Source organism: Odontesthes bonariensis, chromosome 13 (genome assembly GCF_027942865.1).
Source record: "Odontesthes bonariensis isolate fOdoBon6 chromosome 13, fOdoBon6.hap1, whole genome shotgun sequence".
Taxonomy (NCBI): Eukaryota; Metazoa; Chordata; class Actinopteri; order Atheriniformes; family Atherinopsidae; genus Odontesthes; species Odontesthes bonariensis.
The window spans coordinates 6666494-6680404 of NC_134518.1; positions in this window are offsets into that span (position 1 = coordinate 6666494).

Here is a 13911-nt window from a genome sequence, read left to right on the forward strand (position 1 = left end):
CCCATTCTTAATTAGAGCTGTGGTGTCTGTGCTCTGACAGCCAATAAAGGTCAGGAACCCACAGGAAGGCTCAGTCGCTAATGTCATCTTTTCACCTGGGAGATGGAGTGTTTGCCTGCAGAGTATATTTCACCACCTTCACATTGTACAATGGTGTAAATATGTGTGAGCATGTTTGCCATATCTTCCCTGATCCTGAATAGGCAGAACAGTCTGCAGGGATAATAACAATATCTAGGTTGAAGACAACAATACGCTGGCAGGGATGGAAATGTTCATATTCATGTGCAATGAGGAGTGTCAAAGGTGTCAAAGAGGACATGAATATAACTGTATGTGTGTGTGATAGAGTGAAGGAAAGATGGTCCTCTGACTTGCCCTCAGAAGATTGTAGGAATAGGTCTATATTCATGTTTGACAGCTGTCATTCTCTGTAAATGTCCTCTGTGTGAATGTTCATAAGTATGCAAAAAGTCCTTATTCACTCTGTCTACATGTCATCAAATGATTTGCATAGAGCATTGTGTCAAATTTATGTAATTTATTCTTTAACTGACATTTAGAAGGGCCTAAATGCAGGTGACAGAATAATATAACGGATTGCATTTTGTGAGTGTTGCAGCAGTTCAAGGGACCTATTTTCCAAGTCACTGGGAAGTCTTTAAAGACAAATAACACTTTCTAATTCACAAAGGTAGCCTTTGGACGAAGACAGAATACAACCAATTTACCCACAAGCCTCAATGACAGAAAGCCACTGGTGTTGTGTGGGTTTAAATAAACATGTATTATGCTTCTGTGATTTTAAGTTAAACCTGCAATTTCATTCACAGCGAATATGTCTTTCCCAATGATCCTTGTGATGTAAGACTATCCTTTAACACAACGGATAACACTGGTTGAAGCTGCGACATGGATTTGATTCCGCTCAGAGAATCAGAGCCTTGAGGACAGCACATCTGTTTGATCCTTTATTGAAGCCTTCTTAACAGGACTTTCTGGTGCATTTAAAGGGAATGCAAGTTGAGCAGCTGGAGAAGTGCCTGTGAGTATGCAGGGGTTTAGACATATTTGCAGGCATATGAGGTTCTGTGTATTTCTGTGTGACAGAAAGAAGTACATAGCATATATGATGCATAACAATGTACAATATTAATCACATTAGCACTGCTGAGATTGAACATCAAAGTCACAACATGATATATATGGCAGCAACACCACTCTGGGAGTTACAGCCTAGAGTGGTAAGGCATATTGCATTTACTTATTAGAAACTGCTTGCAAAATTAGCATCAACATAAAATGGTTATATAACACTCCAGACTATATCTAAAGGGAGTTCACAACATGAGACAGTGGATGTCCAGCAGTCCAGCTATGGCATGAAAGTCCCTCTTAATTAGAACTTGTTCGACAGCGGTGTATGGGAATTTGATGTATCATGGGTGATAAACTGATGAGAGTTTTGATGACCAAGGGGAATGCACGACTCCAATCTCCCTCTGAAAGGTTCCTGTGGCCAAACATCCAAGGGTGGTGATGACCTGGTCATGTGGTGGAATTGAATTTGATCGGCATGTTTCTCTCTGGAGTTGTGGCTCTAGCAAGCTGCATATTTGCAGCAGCACAGTCCTTGGCAATCTAAATTGCGATGTCAGCCATTCGTCTATCTCTGCAAGGATATCTACAGTCTCTTCCAAGAGCCTGACGCGCTAAGGCATCCAAAAGTAGCAAGTCAGCCGCTGGTTACGCTTCCCATTGGCCTCGTTATATTATAGTAAATAATAATAATAATAACTTGGACTTATATAGCGCCTTTCAGGGTACCCAAGGTCGCTTAACAAGAGAAAGGAAGGGTAGGGCCGGGGGGGGTGGGGGTGGGGTTAAGAAGAGTAGGACATGGAGAAGAGATGTGTTTTTAGATTCTTTTTTAACTGTAGTAGAGAGGGGGCAGAACGGATGTGAAGTGGCAGATTGTTCCATAGGGTAAGGGCAGTTGAACAGAAGGCCCTATCTCCATATGTTTTTAGTCTGGTGCGAGGAACAGAAAGTAGGTCCTTGTCTGAGGAGCGCAGAAGCCGCGACTGAGAGTAGGGGTGGAGGAGATCAGAAATGTACTTAGGTGCGAGTGAGAGATTTGTAGGTCAAGAGAAGGATTTTATAGGTGATGCATGCTTTGACTGGGAGCCAGTGAAGTTGCTTTAGGATGGGGGTGATGTGCTGCCAGGGCTTGGTGTGAGTTAGCACCCTAGCAGCTGAGTTTTGAACATACTGCAACCTGTCAAGGGCCTTACTGGGTAGCCCAGACAGGACACCATTGCAGTAGTCCAGATGGGAGGAGATGAATGAGTGGATGAGGGTCTCTGTTACTGAGTCGGATAATGAGTGGATGAGGGTCTCTGTTACTGAGTCGGATAATGAGGGCCGGAGTCTTGAAATGTTTCTGAGGTGAAAAAAGGCAGATTTAGTGACACTCTTGATATGGGACCGAAATGAAAGGGTGGAGTCCAGGATGATACCCAGGTTCCATACCTTTGGTGATGGAGAGATGGAACAGCCATCTATGACCAGGGCCAGATCACCAATCTTCTTAAGCAGTGGTGCCGGGGCCACCACCATGAGCTCCGTTTTGCTGCTGTTAAGTATACATATATACAAATATAACAAATTTTAACAAAGAGTCAAATTAACCTTCAATTAGTGCATAATTTAAGTCAAACAGAATAATAATATGTATATTTATGTTTGCTTCAAAGTAATTAAATATACAATCCATTAGTCAAGCAAACTTGATTCGAATAACAGCGAACAATTTTGCGAAACTCCTAAGACAGGTTTGGATCACTCGGAAATTGTGTTCGTACCAAAAAGAAAATGTAAAATACAAAAAGATTGGTGAATGCGCAAATTCTCTTAAATCACTCGTACGCATGACTTAAGAACAAATCTGTTTGTAGGAACGGTTGTTGCATGAGGCCCATTGTGTGCTCCACAATCACTATGGACAGGATGGAAAATCACAAACACTTAAACACTTTAACATTAGTTCCGCCATTAGTCTCTCTGACAATCCTCCTTCTAAATGGCAATTTGTGGCTTAAATTATTATGGTCTATTTTCAGCTGCTTTTTGGGAAATAAAAACATTTTCAAATATTCCCGTGTTTCTAACTTTTCTAAAAACTTAAAAAATTAAAATTAAAAAAAAAATAATCTCTTAATGCCTGATGGTGAAGATTGGTGGAAACCAAAAGGGATGCCTGTAAAATTACACGTGGCTTAATTGCATGTTTGATCCACATGATGAACAAGGGGAAAGAAGAAAAGATCATGGAAATGTATCGGACCCATCCTCTGCTACATATATTGGCCCTCATTTATCAAGCCGTCGTAGAAAGCATCGTTGATATGAGCGGAGAACTCGTCGTACGCAGAGGCTCAAGTGAGATTTACAGAACATGCGTACCACACCAATCCCATCGTAAGACCGAGCGGCTGTTGATAAATCCGGCGGCTGAAATCCATCGTAATGATCCTAACCACGCCTTCTACAAAAGGCCGCACCTCTAGAATTTGCGACATGGATAGACGAAAGGCGGCAAAGATACGCTGTCAACGCTGTTGACAGCTGGGACGGCTGTCAACAGCGTTGGCGATGTAAATCGCAGACCGGACGAGTTATGTATTTTCCCCTACTGTGATGGTCAATAAAATGTGATAAACTCCAGATTAAATGAAATCTAAAATTGAACGATGTTTTACTTTTTCTCCAATAAGATCAGGAAGAAGTGGTCCGATATGAAATTTGCCACCAAAGAAGGTCGCAGAGCTCTCCGACGCAGCATGTCACAAACAGGGGGGGGGGGGGGGCTCCGATCCAGGTTTGGATTTGAGTGCCTTGGAGGAGAGGATGGCTGGCCTGATCGGAGCTACGTCTTTTTTCCTTGAATAACATAATGCTTACCAAAAGTCAGAATCGCTGAATAAGTTCCTCTCTCCTCCTGAGCGCTCTTGGCTGTGCAGGCTGGTGGTAGGGATCTCTGGGTATGGGGTCCTCTGGATGTACATCTGGAAATGGCACTCCGCATGCAATAATAATATTGCATACCTTATCGGGCGTATATAGAAGGGTTCCCCCCGCAGCCGAGAGACAGATCCACCTGCCCTTTAGGAGCCCTGTACACCTCTCCACAGTGGCAAGCGTACTATGCGCAGTGTTAAAGCGCCTCTCCTGTACGGCTCATAAGCCACTCATCATTTTCCCGAAAGAAATCCTGCCGGTCCCGGAACACTCTCTCGCGCCTGATGCGCGCGTTCAGGTCCTCTAACAAAGCCAGATCTGCCATCGTTTCGCCATTACCGCGCCGCTAGAATCACCTCTCAAATAGGCGGTTGAATAATGAGCCATCACTCTTCCAATTACGGAGTTGTACTTGTTTAATTTTTTTATTTATTTAATTTGCGTTTATGTTTATATTTATGTTGAAGTCAAATAAAACATGGGCCTTCTTTGAAGTGATAAGTCTGTAATTTTAACCTGGGGATTTGTTGCGACTCATGAGGCACGCACTAGTGACGCTGCTGTTTATGTATGCTATTGCAGTCACCGCAAGTCAAAATGGAAAAGTGCGTACACTGCTTCAGACCTGTCGTGGCGATTTCATCTTTCCTGCGCTCACGATGGATTTGATAAATGCCAACCTTTGCGCAGAAAAGAACGTACACACGACCTGCACATGTTTTTCGTCTTACGCAAGTTTGATAAATGAAGGCCATTTTGTGCAAAGGTTCCCGTTTATTTTTCCCTTTTTGACTTCGAAGAACCATACCTCACGCAATTGGAAATTCTGAAATAATACTGAAGGATTTATGATTACATAAACAGGCAGAGCGCTTCAATAGGTCCCTATCTAGAGCTTTACTAAGATCCTTGAAAAAGTTCCCTCAAATGCCGACTCTCAGACTGCTCCATCTCCTCTCTCACCACCTCAATTAGGTTGAGATTATAGATTGGAAGGGTCTGGTCTCCTGATGCAGCACTCCATCCCTCTGCCTTTTGAACAAAGAGTCCAGATGGTCATTGGGGTCTAATTTTCATGGACAGGTGAAGGTAGAGGACCCAAATGCAGGCTCACGGGTCAGAGGCAGGCATGCGCCAAAACTGAGACGATTTTATTTAAAACAAACAAAAGCACTGCAGAAGCAGGAAATCCAATGACTGAACATAAACTAGCAAATTATTGATGTACCACGTAGTACAACATAATCAATACTAACTGATGTTAACACCTCAAACAACTTTTCTAAATGAGCCAAGCTTATACTATACAGAGAGATGGAAACACTACAGACTGCTTATGGGTCAGAGAGAAACCTCACTTATTGGTGTAAAGATCTCTGTAGCAACACAAACACACAGAAACACATTGTTTTATCTATCTATCTATTACAAGTGCTGATTTAGTTGTTGCAACTTTGTTAAAACCAATTAAAAATGTGACCTAAAGTAACTCCTAAGACTTGAGAATGCTCATTGAATCAAACGTTTTTCGACACAGGTAAGGCTAGATATTGTTGCTGGAGGGAAATCTAAACAGCCTGTCTCTATAACATCAGATACACGATAAGATACACTACTAACACATTGCTGTCTTGCTTTCCTTGTGTTTTCACTGACTGAAATGAAGATTTAAAATAAAATAAAAAAATTCCTGGATTCATTCCAAACACATTCACCAAAGGTCAGTACAAAGAAGGAAACTATTTCTGTTATGGTTTTTCAATTTCCAATGTAATGTCCAAAATACTGGGGAGTCTTGAATTGCAGTAATCAATATGAATAGGTGTTTCATATGATTAGTCACTGGAGATTATTTATAAGGGATACAGAAATGTTCCATTTTTGATTGCCTACATTGTGCTGTGACAGAACAGATGAGAGGAATTTTGAGTACAATAGTTTTCACCACAAAACTAATAATGTGCACCAAGTTCACAGCCTGGGGAATCTGGCAGGTCTGAGTAATATCATTTAGAAGATTTTGGAAAATCCCTATATATCACTTGTTTTATGCAGATGACAATATGTGTTATCAGCCTCTGGGCAGAAGTACTATATTAGCCACTGTCTATTTGTGAGGTCACTGAAATGACATTATTATTCCAGTATTTTATGAGTTCTCATGTGTCTATGCATGAAATCTGCACAATATCTTTTAATTTACCTGGACTGTTGCTTGTTTTTAAATTAATTTAAATTATTTTATTTGTTTCTCTTTATATTCTTTTATGTATTTTAATGCTTCTTACACTCCCTGCTGCGATGCTTTTATTTTATGTGAAGCACTTAATTGTTTTGTACATGAAATGTGCTATAAAAATAAATTTGATTTGATTTGATTTGATTTGCCCTTAATGGTACATTGCCGCTCATCAGGCTGTATTATAGGAACTTGCAGTATGTTAGGTCGGCTTTTTACCATGGTAATAATGTGACTCACACAAGCAAGAGTGATAACCGCTAAATCAAATGTCAGATTCAGTCAGTGTTCATTTGGGCTTATACACTATTTCACAAGTCCATGTGATACTCTACATGAGTGTCTATGAAAGGACAAGCACTAAAGTCTGAAAGTGCAGAAAGTTTTTTTATGGAATATGCTTATGATGTAGAAATGTCACTCTTAAGGGTTCTCTGTGATTCTTTCCTTGTTGTTGTTGTCGCCCCTTCCCCTAACATAGCTGATCCAAAATGCTGCAGTGAGAGTTCTGACAGGAATTAGCCGGAGAAATCATATTTCTCCAATTTTAGCTCCAATTGTCCTCCAGTGTTGGGAGTACAATCCTACAGCCCAGTCAGAATCATTTGATTGTTTGCAGGGACAATCCCATCCTTTCTGGTATTGCTAGCTCTGCACCAACTTCAAACCAAGCACCATAAGAAATTCTATTACATCATAGATGTCTCCAGGTTTTTGGCATTCATCTAACATGTATAGACGTGTAATGTGCCTTTGGTCCTTTCGCATGCCCATCACATATCAAAATCCTGTTGTTTCTGCCTTGTAATCTTTTTGGGGGTCCAGTAAGTCCTATAGGCAACTCCTGTAGGCAATCCTGTCAGGTCTGCACCTCCTTGGATGTCTAAAACCCAACAACAACCCTCAACAATATTTTTTTTCCGTATTTCTTCTTCTATTTTTCCTTCCAATTCCTTTTCCCAAGCTCTGATGAGGTCCTTTAGTTTTGTCAGCTTAGACAGACTCAATAAACTATTAAATCTAGATGCTGGCTGGCTTTCTGTGTAAAAATTGTTGTGAAGAAAAAGGAGTAGGACTCAACTTTGCAGCCTCTTATAGGGAATTTATTGAACAGACCGTCACCGAGACGTACATTTCAGCATGTACGGAAATTCCCAATCATCTCAGCTTGTTACCACCTCTAATACTCTTCTCTGTCATTCTGTGTGTATGTGGCCCAAGCCTAATCTCTATCTGACACCTGCTGTCTGAGAATGCTGCTACAACTTCGTCATTGTCTAGATTGTTCATCCTTACGTTGAACAATATATGGTTCAAGCAGCATCAAGACACAGGGGCCCTCATTTATCAAACTTGCGTAAGACGAAAAACATGCGTAGGTTGTGCGTACGTTCTTTTCTGCGCAAAGGTTGTTTGTGACATGCTGCGTCGGAGAGCTGCGACCTTCTTTTTTGTGGCCAATTTCATATCGGACCACTTCTTCCTGATCTTATTGGAGAAAAAGTAAAACATCGTTCAATTTTAGATTTCATTTAATCTGGAGTTTATCACATTTTATTGACCATCACAGTAGGGGAAAATACATACCTCGTCCGGTGTGCGATTTACATCGCCAACGCTGTTGACACCCGCGGCGATCTACTTCCAAGTGCGCGTTTTTTGGGTGCTCTTTATGCCAGCTTTCATACTTCCAAACAGCACCAGGCGGTGTTTCTCCACCTGGGCTGTGAGAGTGTCAAGCTCTGCCTCGTTGTAGTTGCGTTTCTTTGCCGCCTTTCGTCTATCCATGTCGCAAATTCTAGAGGTGCGGCCTCTCAGCCCCGTTTTGTAGAAGGCGTGATTAGGATACTTACGATGGATTTCAGCCGCCGGATTTATCAACAGCCGCTCGGTCTTACGATGGGATTGGTGTGGTACGCATGTTCTGTGAATCTCACTTGAGCCTCTACGTACGACGAGTTCTCCGCTCATATCTATGATGCTTTCTATGACGGCTTGATAAATAAGGCCCAATATGTGCTTCAAGCAACGACAAGGCCCAGCTCTCCCATATTTCGAGCAATGTCAATTATGTGCTCTCCTACAAAATCATACAATTTCTCATCAGCAAATATTTCTAAAAACCTCTTTTAGGGTTTTTATATTTACTAATCAACTGCTCAAAATACAAAAAACCTGCTATGCTAAAAAACATATCAATGTATTATTATTATTACTGTTGTTTTTATAATAATTTTTCTTAATAGTAATAATAGTAGTAGTGTTTTCATGCAAAGGATGGTTTTGATCTTTTGGTTTTGAAATGTTTCCTTAAGCCCCCTGTCTATGGAAACTATTTTTGGTATTTGACCTTCTGCCCTGAATATTTTTTACAGCTGGTTTGTAGAAGATACGTAGTGGTACCAATTTAACCTCATCTGACTAAGAGCACCATCCTCACTAGCAGCATATAATTTAGTTTTATTAAAAAGAAGGTTTCTTGCCCGCCCATAAAAAATAACTCACAACGTATAAACCTTGTTATCAGCACGGAAGGGAAGTTTAAAAGTAAAAGAAACATCACAAAGTTTTCTGTGAGATTATTATAATTTTTAAGCTGTTTATGTTACCCAGGAAAACTATACCCAATTTAGTCCAGCTTTGTAGAGTGCCTTGAATGTTTTCTATGTGGGGCAGGGAGAATTTATGTTATTATATTTTTTAGACTCATAAGACCAGACACACTTGGTTTTATGAGCTTCAAGGTATCGTGATCATGCTTTGCTCTCTGTAGGATTTTCAAGCCCTCATTAACGAGATTCTGACAGATTATTTATTTGTTTGTGTTTGTCTATCTCGACAATATACTGATCTTTTCAAAGTTTCCCGCAGAACACAGGCAACATGTCCGAATGGTACTTCAGAGCAAGGGCATAAGTTTGCATAGGGACCATAGGGACAAGTCACAACCAAAGTTTGGGAAAGGCAGAGTTGTCCCTACCAATATTTTTGATAATATTCTAATATATCATTTTTTTTTACATAATCCATTAGATATAATATTTTTCACAAACTCATTTGTAGTATAAAGCAAATGTAAAGAGCTATTTTTTCAACGTGCCCTCTCGTCCCAACGTTCAGTGTAAACTGCATTGCAACAAGGTTAGATATGCTACCATTTGATTGGCTGAAGGGTCAGCACATGAAGGTATAAAAGCCCCTATCGTTTCCGATAACGGAAAGGGCTCTCCGTGGCCTTTCCTGGACGACTATAAATCAGGCTTTAGTCTCGGAACCGAAATCCTGGCATTAGACCCCCTGGCCGTCGGTTCTTTCCCTCTGCAGCTATAAATTTGCTTGTCACCCAAGAATACATTGCATCATGACAACGTTATTTATCTCTCTAAACAGATATCAGGGAGTATGTCTGCCTTCACCATGTGTGCCAAAAATATGAGTAGCAACCAACCACCTTCTGGACTTCTGGAGGTCCCCAGTTGGCCCTGGTCTTATATCTCCTTTGATTGTGTCACTAGATTACCTCCCTCGCATAACAGAACTATTCCATACTATACCATCCTCACCATTATCGACCGCTTTTCTAAAGCCACTCAATTCGTCCCATTAGACAAACTGCCATCATCCTCCGAGACTGTGGCTCTTCTGGTCAAACATGTTTTCCGTCTTCGTGAGATTTCGTCTGATGTGGTGAACCGGACACCTCAATTCATCTCTTAGGTGTGGAGATCATTTTGTGCTGCTCTCAGTCTTGTTTAGCTCCGGTTACCATCCCCAATCCAACAGACAGACGGAGAAGTTAAATCTGGAGCTTGAGGCTGCTCTCCGCTGTGTCACGACCGACAACCCCTCTTCCTGGTTCCATTTGTTATGGATAGAAGCGCACAACTCTCTTACTTCTTCTGCGACTGGACATTCTCCTATCGCAGCCTCTTGTGTTCCTAGATGTCTCTGTCGTTGTTCTCCTTGCTCTGGCTTCCAAAATTAACGTCTCAGGATTCTTTGTGGACTCCAAGACAACCAACCTGCATTATCTACCTGCCGTATCCACCTGCCTGCTCGCCCCACCGCTGACTCAGAGCCACTGCACCACCACCTCCCCTCGGCACTTGAACCCCTCCTGAACTCAGTAAGAACATCTCCTTCTCCTCTCATTGTCTCCTGTTTACCTGGATTCCCCCCTCTGGCTCGCTACACCACCTTCATATTAATAAACTTTGTCTTTTACTCAAGCACCTTGTGTCAGCATTTGCTCTTGGGTCCTTCTGTGAGTCAGCTAGGCAACTAGCCATGACACAAGGTGGATTAAAACCAATCACATTTTTAAGGCCAACAAATTTATAACTTCAAGTCTACTGTGCCCCATCAAAGGTTTCTCTGGAACCTATACAATATTTCATCCTTTAAGGGTTTCTAACTCAACAACATAGACTTGTAGGGTAGCCAGCAAACCCATTGTGGTTCTGTATGTTTAAGTAACAAAGTAAAAGTTATTTAAAAAAACACCACTGTACAATATATCTATTTTCAATGAGGGCCTTAAGATCTATCAAAAAACACCGATAACAAGATAAAATATTTTCCGTTACAAACAAAAGATAAGCTTTAAATCATAAATAAATAAATATTTTATTAATATTTAGCTGACCAAAAACGTATTTTATATTTAGAATTACAAAAATAAAAAACATTGTAAGTATTTGAATTTTGTTGCGCCAAATGTGTAAATGAAACCTTTACCAAAAAAGCCATCTTCAGCGACAAGATGGACAATATGTAAACGACATGGTTTGCTATCCAACCTAAGAGAGGTTGACATGATAGTCTGCTCAGTTGGATATGGGTGGAGTTGGATAGTACAACTATTGGTCAAAGTGAGACTTTTTGAAAGGTTAGTGATTCAGCCCCCAACTTCCTCAGTCTACATGTTCAAAGACATGTTCCTGTTTAGACCTTGCCAAGACATTGAACCCCAAACTGCCCCAATCCATTCATTAATATGTGAATGTATGGATGCTAGACTTCCCAGACTGAAAAGAAAAATCACTGAATAGGTGAGCTGTCACCTTACCGTGGTGGGGGGGTTTGCGTGCCCCAATGAGTCTGGGAGCTATGTTGTCTGGGGCTTTAAGTCCCTGGTAGGGTCACCCATGGCAAACAGATCCTAGATGAGGGACCAGACAAAGAACAGCTCACAAAACCCCTATGATGAACACTATGTTTGGACACCGTGTTCCCTTGCCCGGACGCGGGTCACCGGGGCCTCCCCCTGGAGCTAGGCCCAGGGGTGGGGCCCGCCGGCGAGAGCCTGGTCTGTGCCCGTGGGGCTCGGTCGGGAACAGCCCGAAGAAATGACACGGATCCCCCTTCCGACAGGCTCACCACCCGTGGGAGGGGCCATGGGGGTCGGGTGCAGTGTGAGCTGGGCGGCAGCCGAAGGCGGGGACCTTGGCGGTCTGATCCTCGGCTACTGAAGCTGGCTCTTGGGACGTGGAACGTCACCTCTCTGCTGGGGAAGGAGCCTGAGCTGGTGCGCGAGGCTGAGCGGTTCCGGCTAGATATAGTCGGACTTACCTCGACGCATGGCTTGGGCTCCGGAACCAGCCTCCTCGAGAGGGGTTGGACTCTCTTCCACTCTGGAGTTGCCCGCGGTGAGAGGCGTAGAGCAGGTGTGGGCATACTTATTGCCCCCCGGCTGTGCGCCTGTTGTTTGTGCCTATGCACCGAACGGCAGTTCAGAGTACCCACCCTTTTTGGAGTCCCTGGAGGAGGCACTGGAGAGTGCTCCTCCGGGAGACTCCCTCGTCCTGCTGGGGGACTTCAATGCTCACGTGGGCAATGACAGTGAGACCTGGAGGGGCGTGATTGGGAGGAACGGCCCCCCCGATCTGAATCAGAGTGGTGTTTTGTTGTTGGACTTCTGTGCTCGTCACGGACTGTCCATAACGAACACCATGTTCAGGCATAAGGGTGTCCATATGTGCACTTGGCACCAGGACACCCTAGGCCGCAGCTCGATGATCGACTTTGTGGTTGTATCGTCAGACTTGCGGCCGTATGTCCTGGACACTCGGGTGAAGAGAGGGGCGGAGCTGTCAACTGATCACCACCTGGTGGTGAGTTGGCGCCGCTGGTGGGGGAGGAAGCCGGTCAGACCTGGCAGGCCCAAACGTATTGTGAGGGTCTGTTGGGAACGGCTGGCGGAATCCCCTGTAAGGAGGAGTTTCAACTCCCACCTCCGGCAGAGCTTCAACCATGTCCCGGGGGAGGTGGGGGACATTGAGCCCGAATGGGCCATGTTCCGTGCCTCCATTGTTGAGGCGGCCGACCGGAGCTGTGGCCGTAAGGTGGTCGGTGCCTTTCGTGGCGGCAATCCCCGAACCCGCTGTTGGACACCAGTGGTGAGGGAAGCCGTCAAGCTGAAGAAGGAGTCCTATCGGGCCTTTTTGGCCAGTGGGACTCTGGAAGCAGCTGATGGGTACCGACAGGCCAAGCGGAACGCGGCCTCAGCGGTTGCTGAGGCAAAAACTCGGGCTTGGGAGGAGTTCGGGGAGGCCATGGAGAACGACTTCCGGACGGCCTCGAGGAGATTCTGGTCCACCATCCGGCGGCTCAGGGGGGGAAAGCGGTGCACCGTCAACACCGTGTCTGGTGGGGGCGGGGCACTGCTGACCTCAACTAGGGACGTCGTGAGTCGGTGGGGGGAATACTTCGAGGGCCTCCTCAATCCTACCGACACGCCTTCCGATGAGGAAGCAGAGTTGGGGAGCTCGGACGTGGGACCTCCCATCTCTGGGGCTGAGGTCGCCGAGGTGGTCAAAAAACTCCTCGGTGGCAAGGCCCCGGGGGTGGATGAGGTCCGTCCTGAGTTCCTCAAGGCTCTAGATGTTGTGGGGCTGTCTTGGTTGACACGCCTCTGCAGCATCGCGTGGACATCTGGGGCAGTGCCTCTGGACTGGCAGATCGGGGTGGTGGTCCCCCTCTTTAAAAAGGGGGACCGGAGGGTGTGTTCCAACTATAGGGGGATCACACTCCTCAGCCTCCCTGGTAAGGTCTTTTCGGGGGTACTGGAGAGGAGGATCCGACGGATAGTCGAATCTTGGATTCGTCCTGGCCGTGGAACAGTGGACCAGCTCTATACCCTCCTCAGGATCCTGGAGGGAGCATGGGAGTTCGCCCAACCGGTCTACATGTGTTTTGTGGACTTGGAGAAGGCGTTCGACCGTGTCCCTCGGGGACTCTTGTGGGGGGTGCTCCGGGAGTATGGAGTGCCGGACTCCTTGATATGGGCTGTTCGGTCTCTGTATGACCGGTGTCAGAGTTTGGTCCGCATTGCCGGCAGTAAGTCGGACATGTTTCCTGTGAGGGTTGGACTCCGTCAGGGCTGCCCTCTGTCACCGATTCTGTTCATAATTTTTATGGACAGAATTTCTAGGCGCAGTCAGGGCGTTGAGGGGGTCCGGTTTGGCGACCTCAGAATCGGGTCTCTGCTTTTTGCGGACGATTTGGTTCTGTTGGCGTCCTCAGGCCGTAACCTTCAGCTCTCACTGGAGCGGTTTGCAGCCGAGTGTGAAGCGGCTGGGATGAGAATCAGCACCTCCAAATCCGAGACCATGGTCTTCGGCCGGAAAAGGGTGGAATGCTCTCTCCGGGTC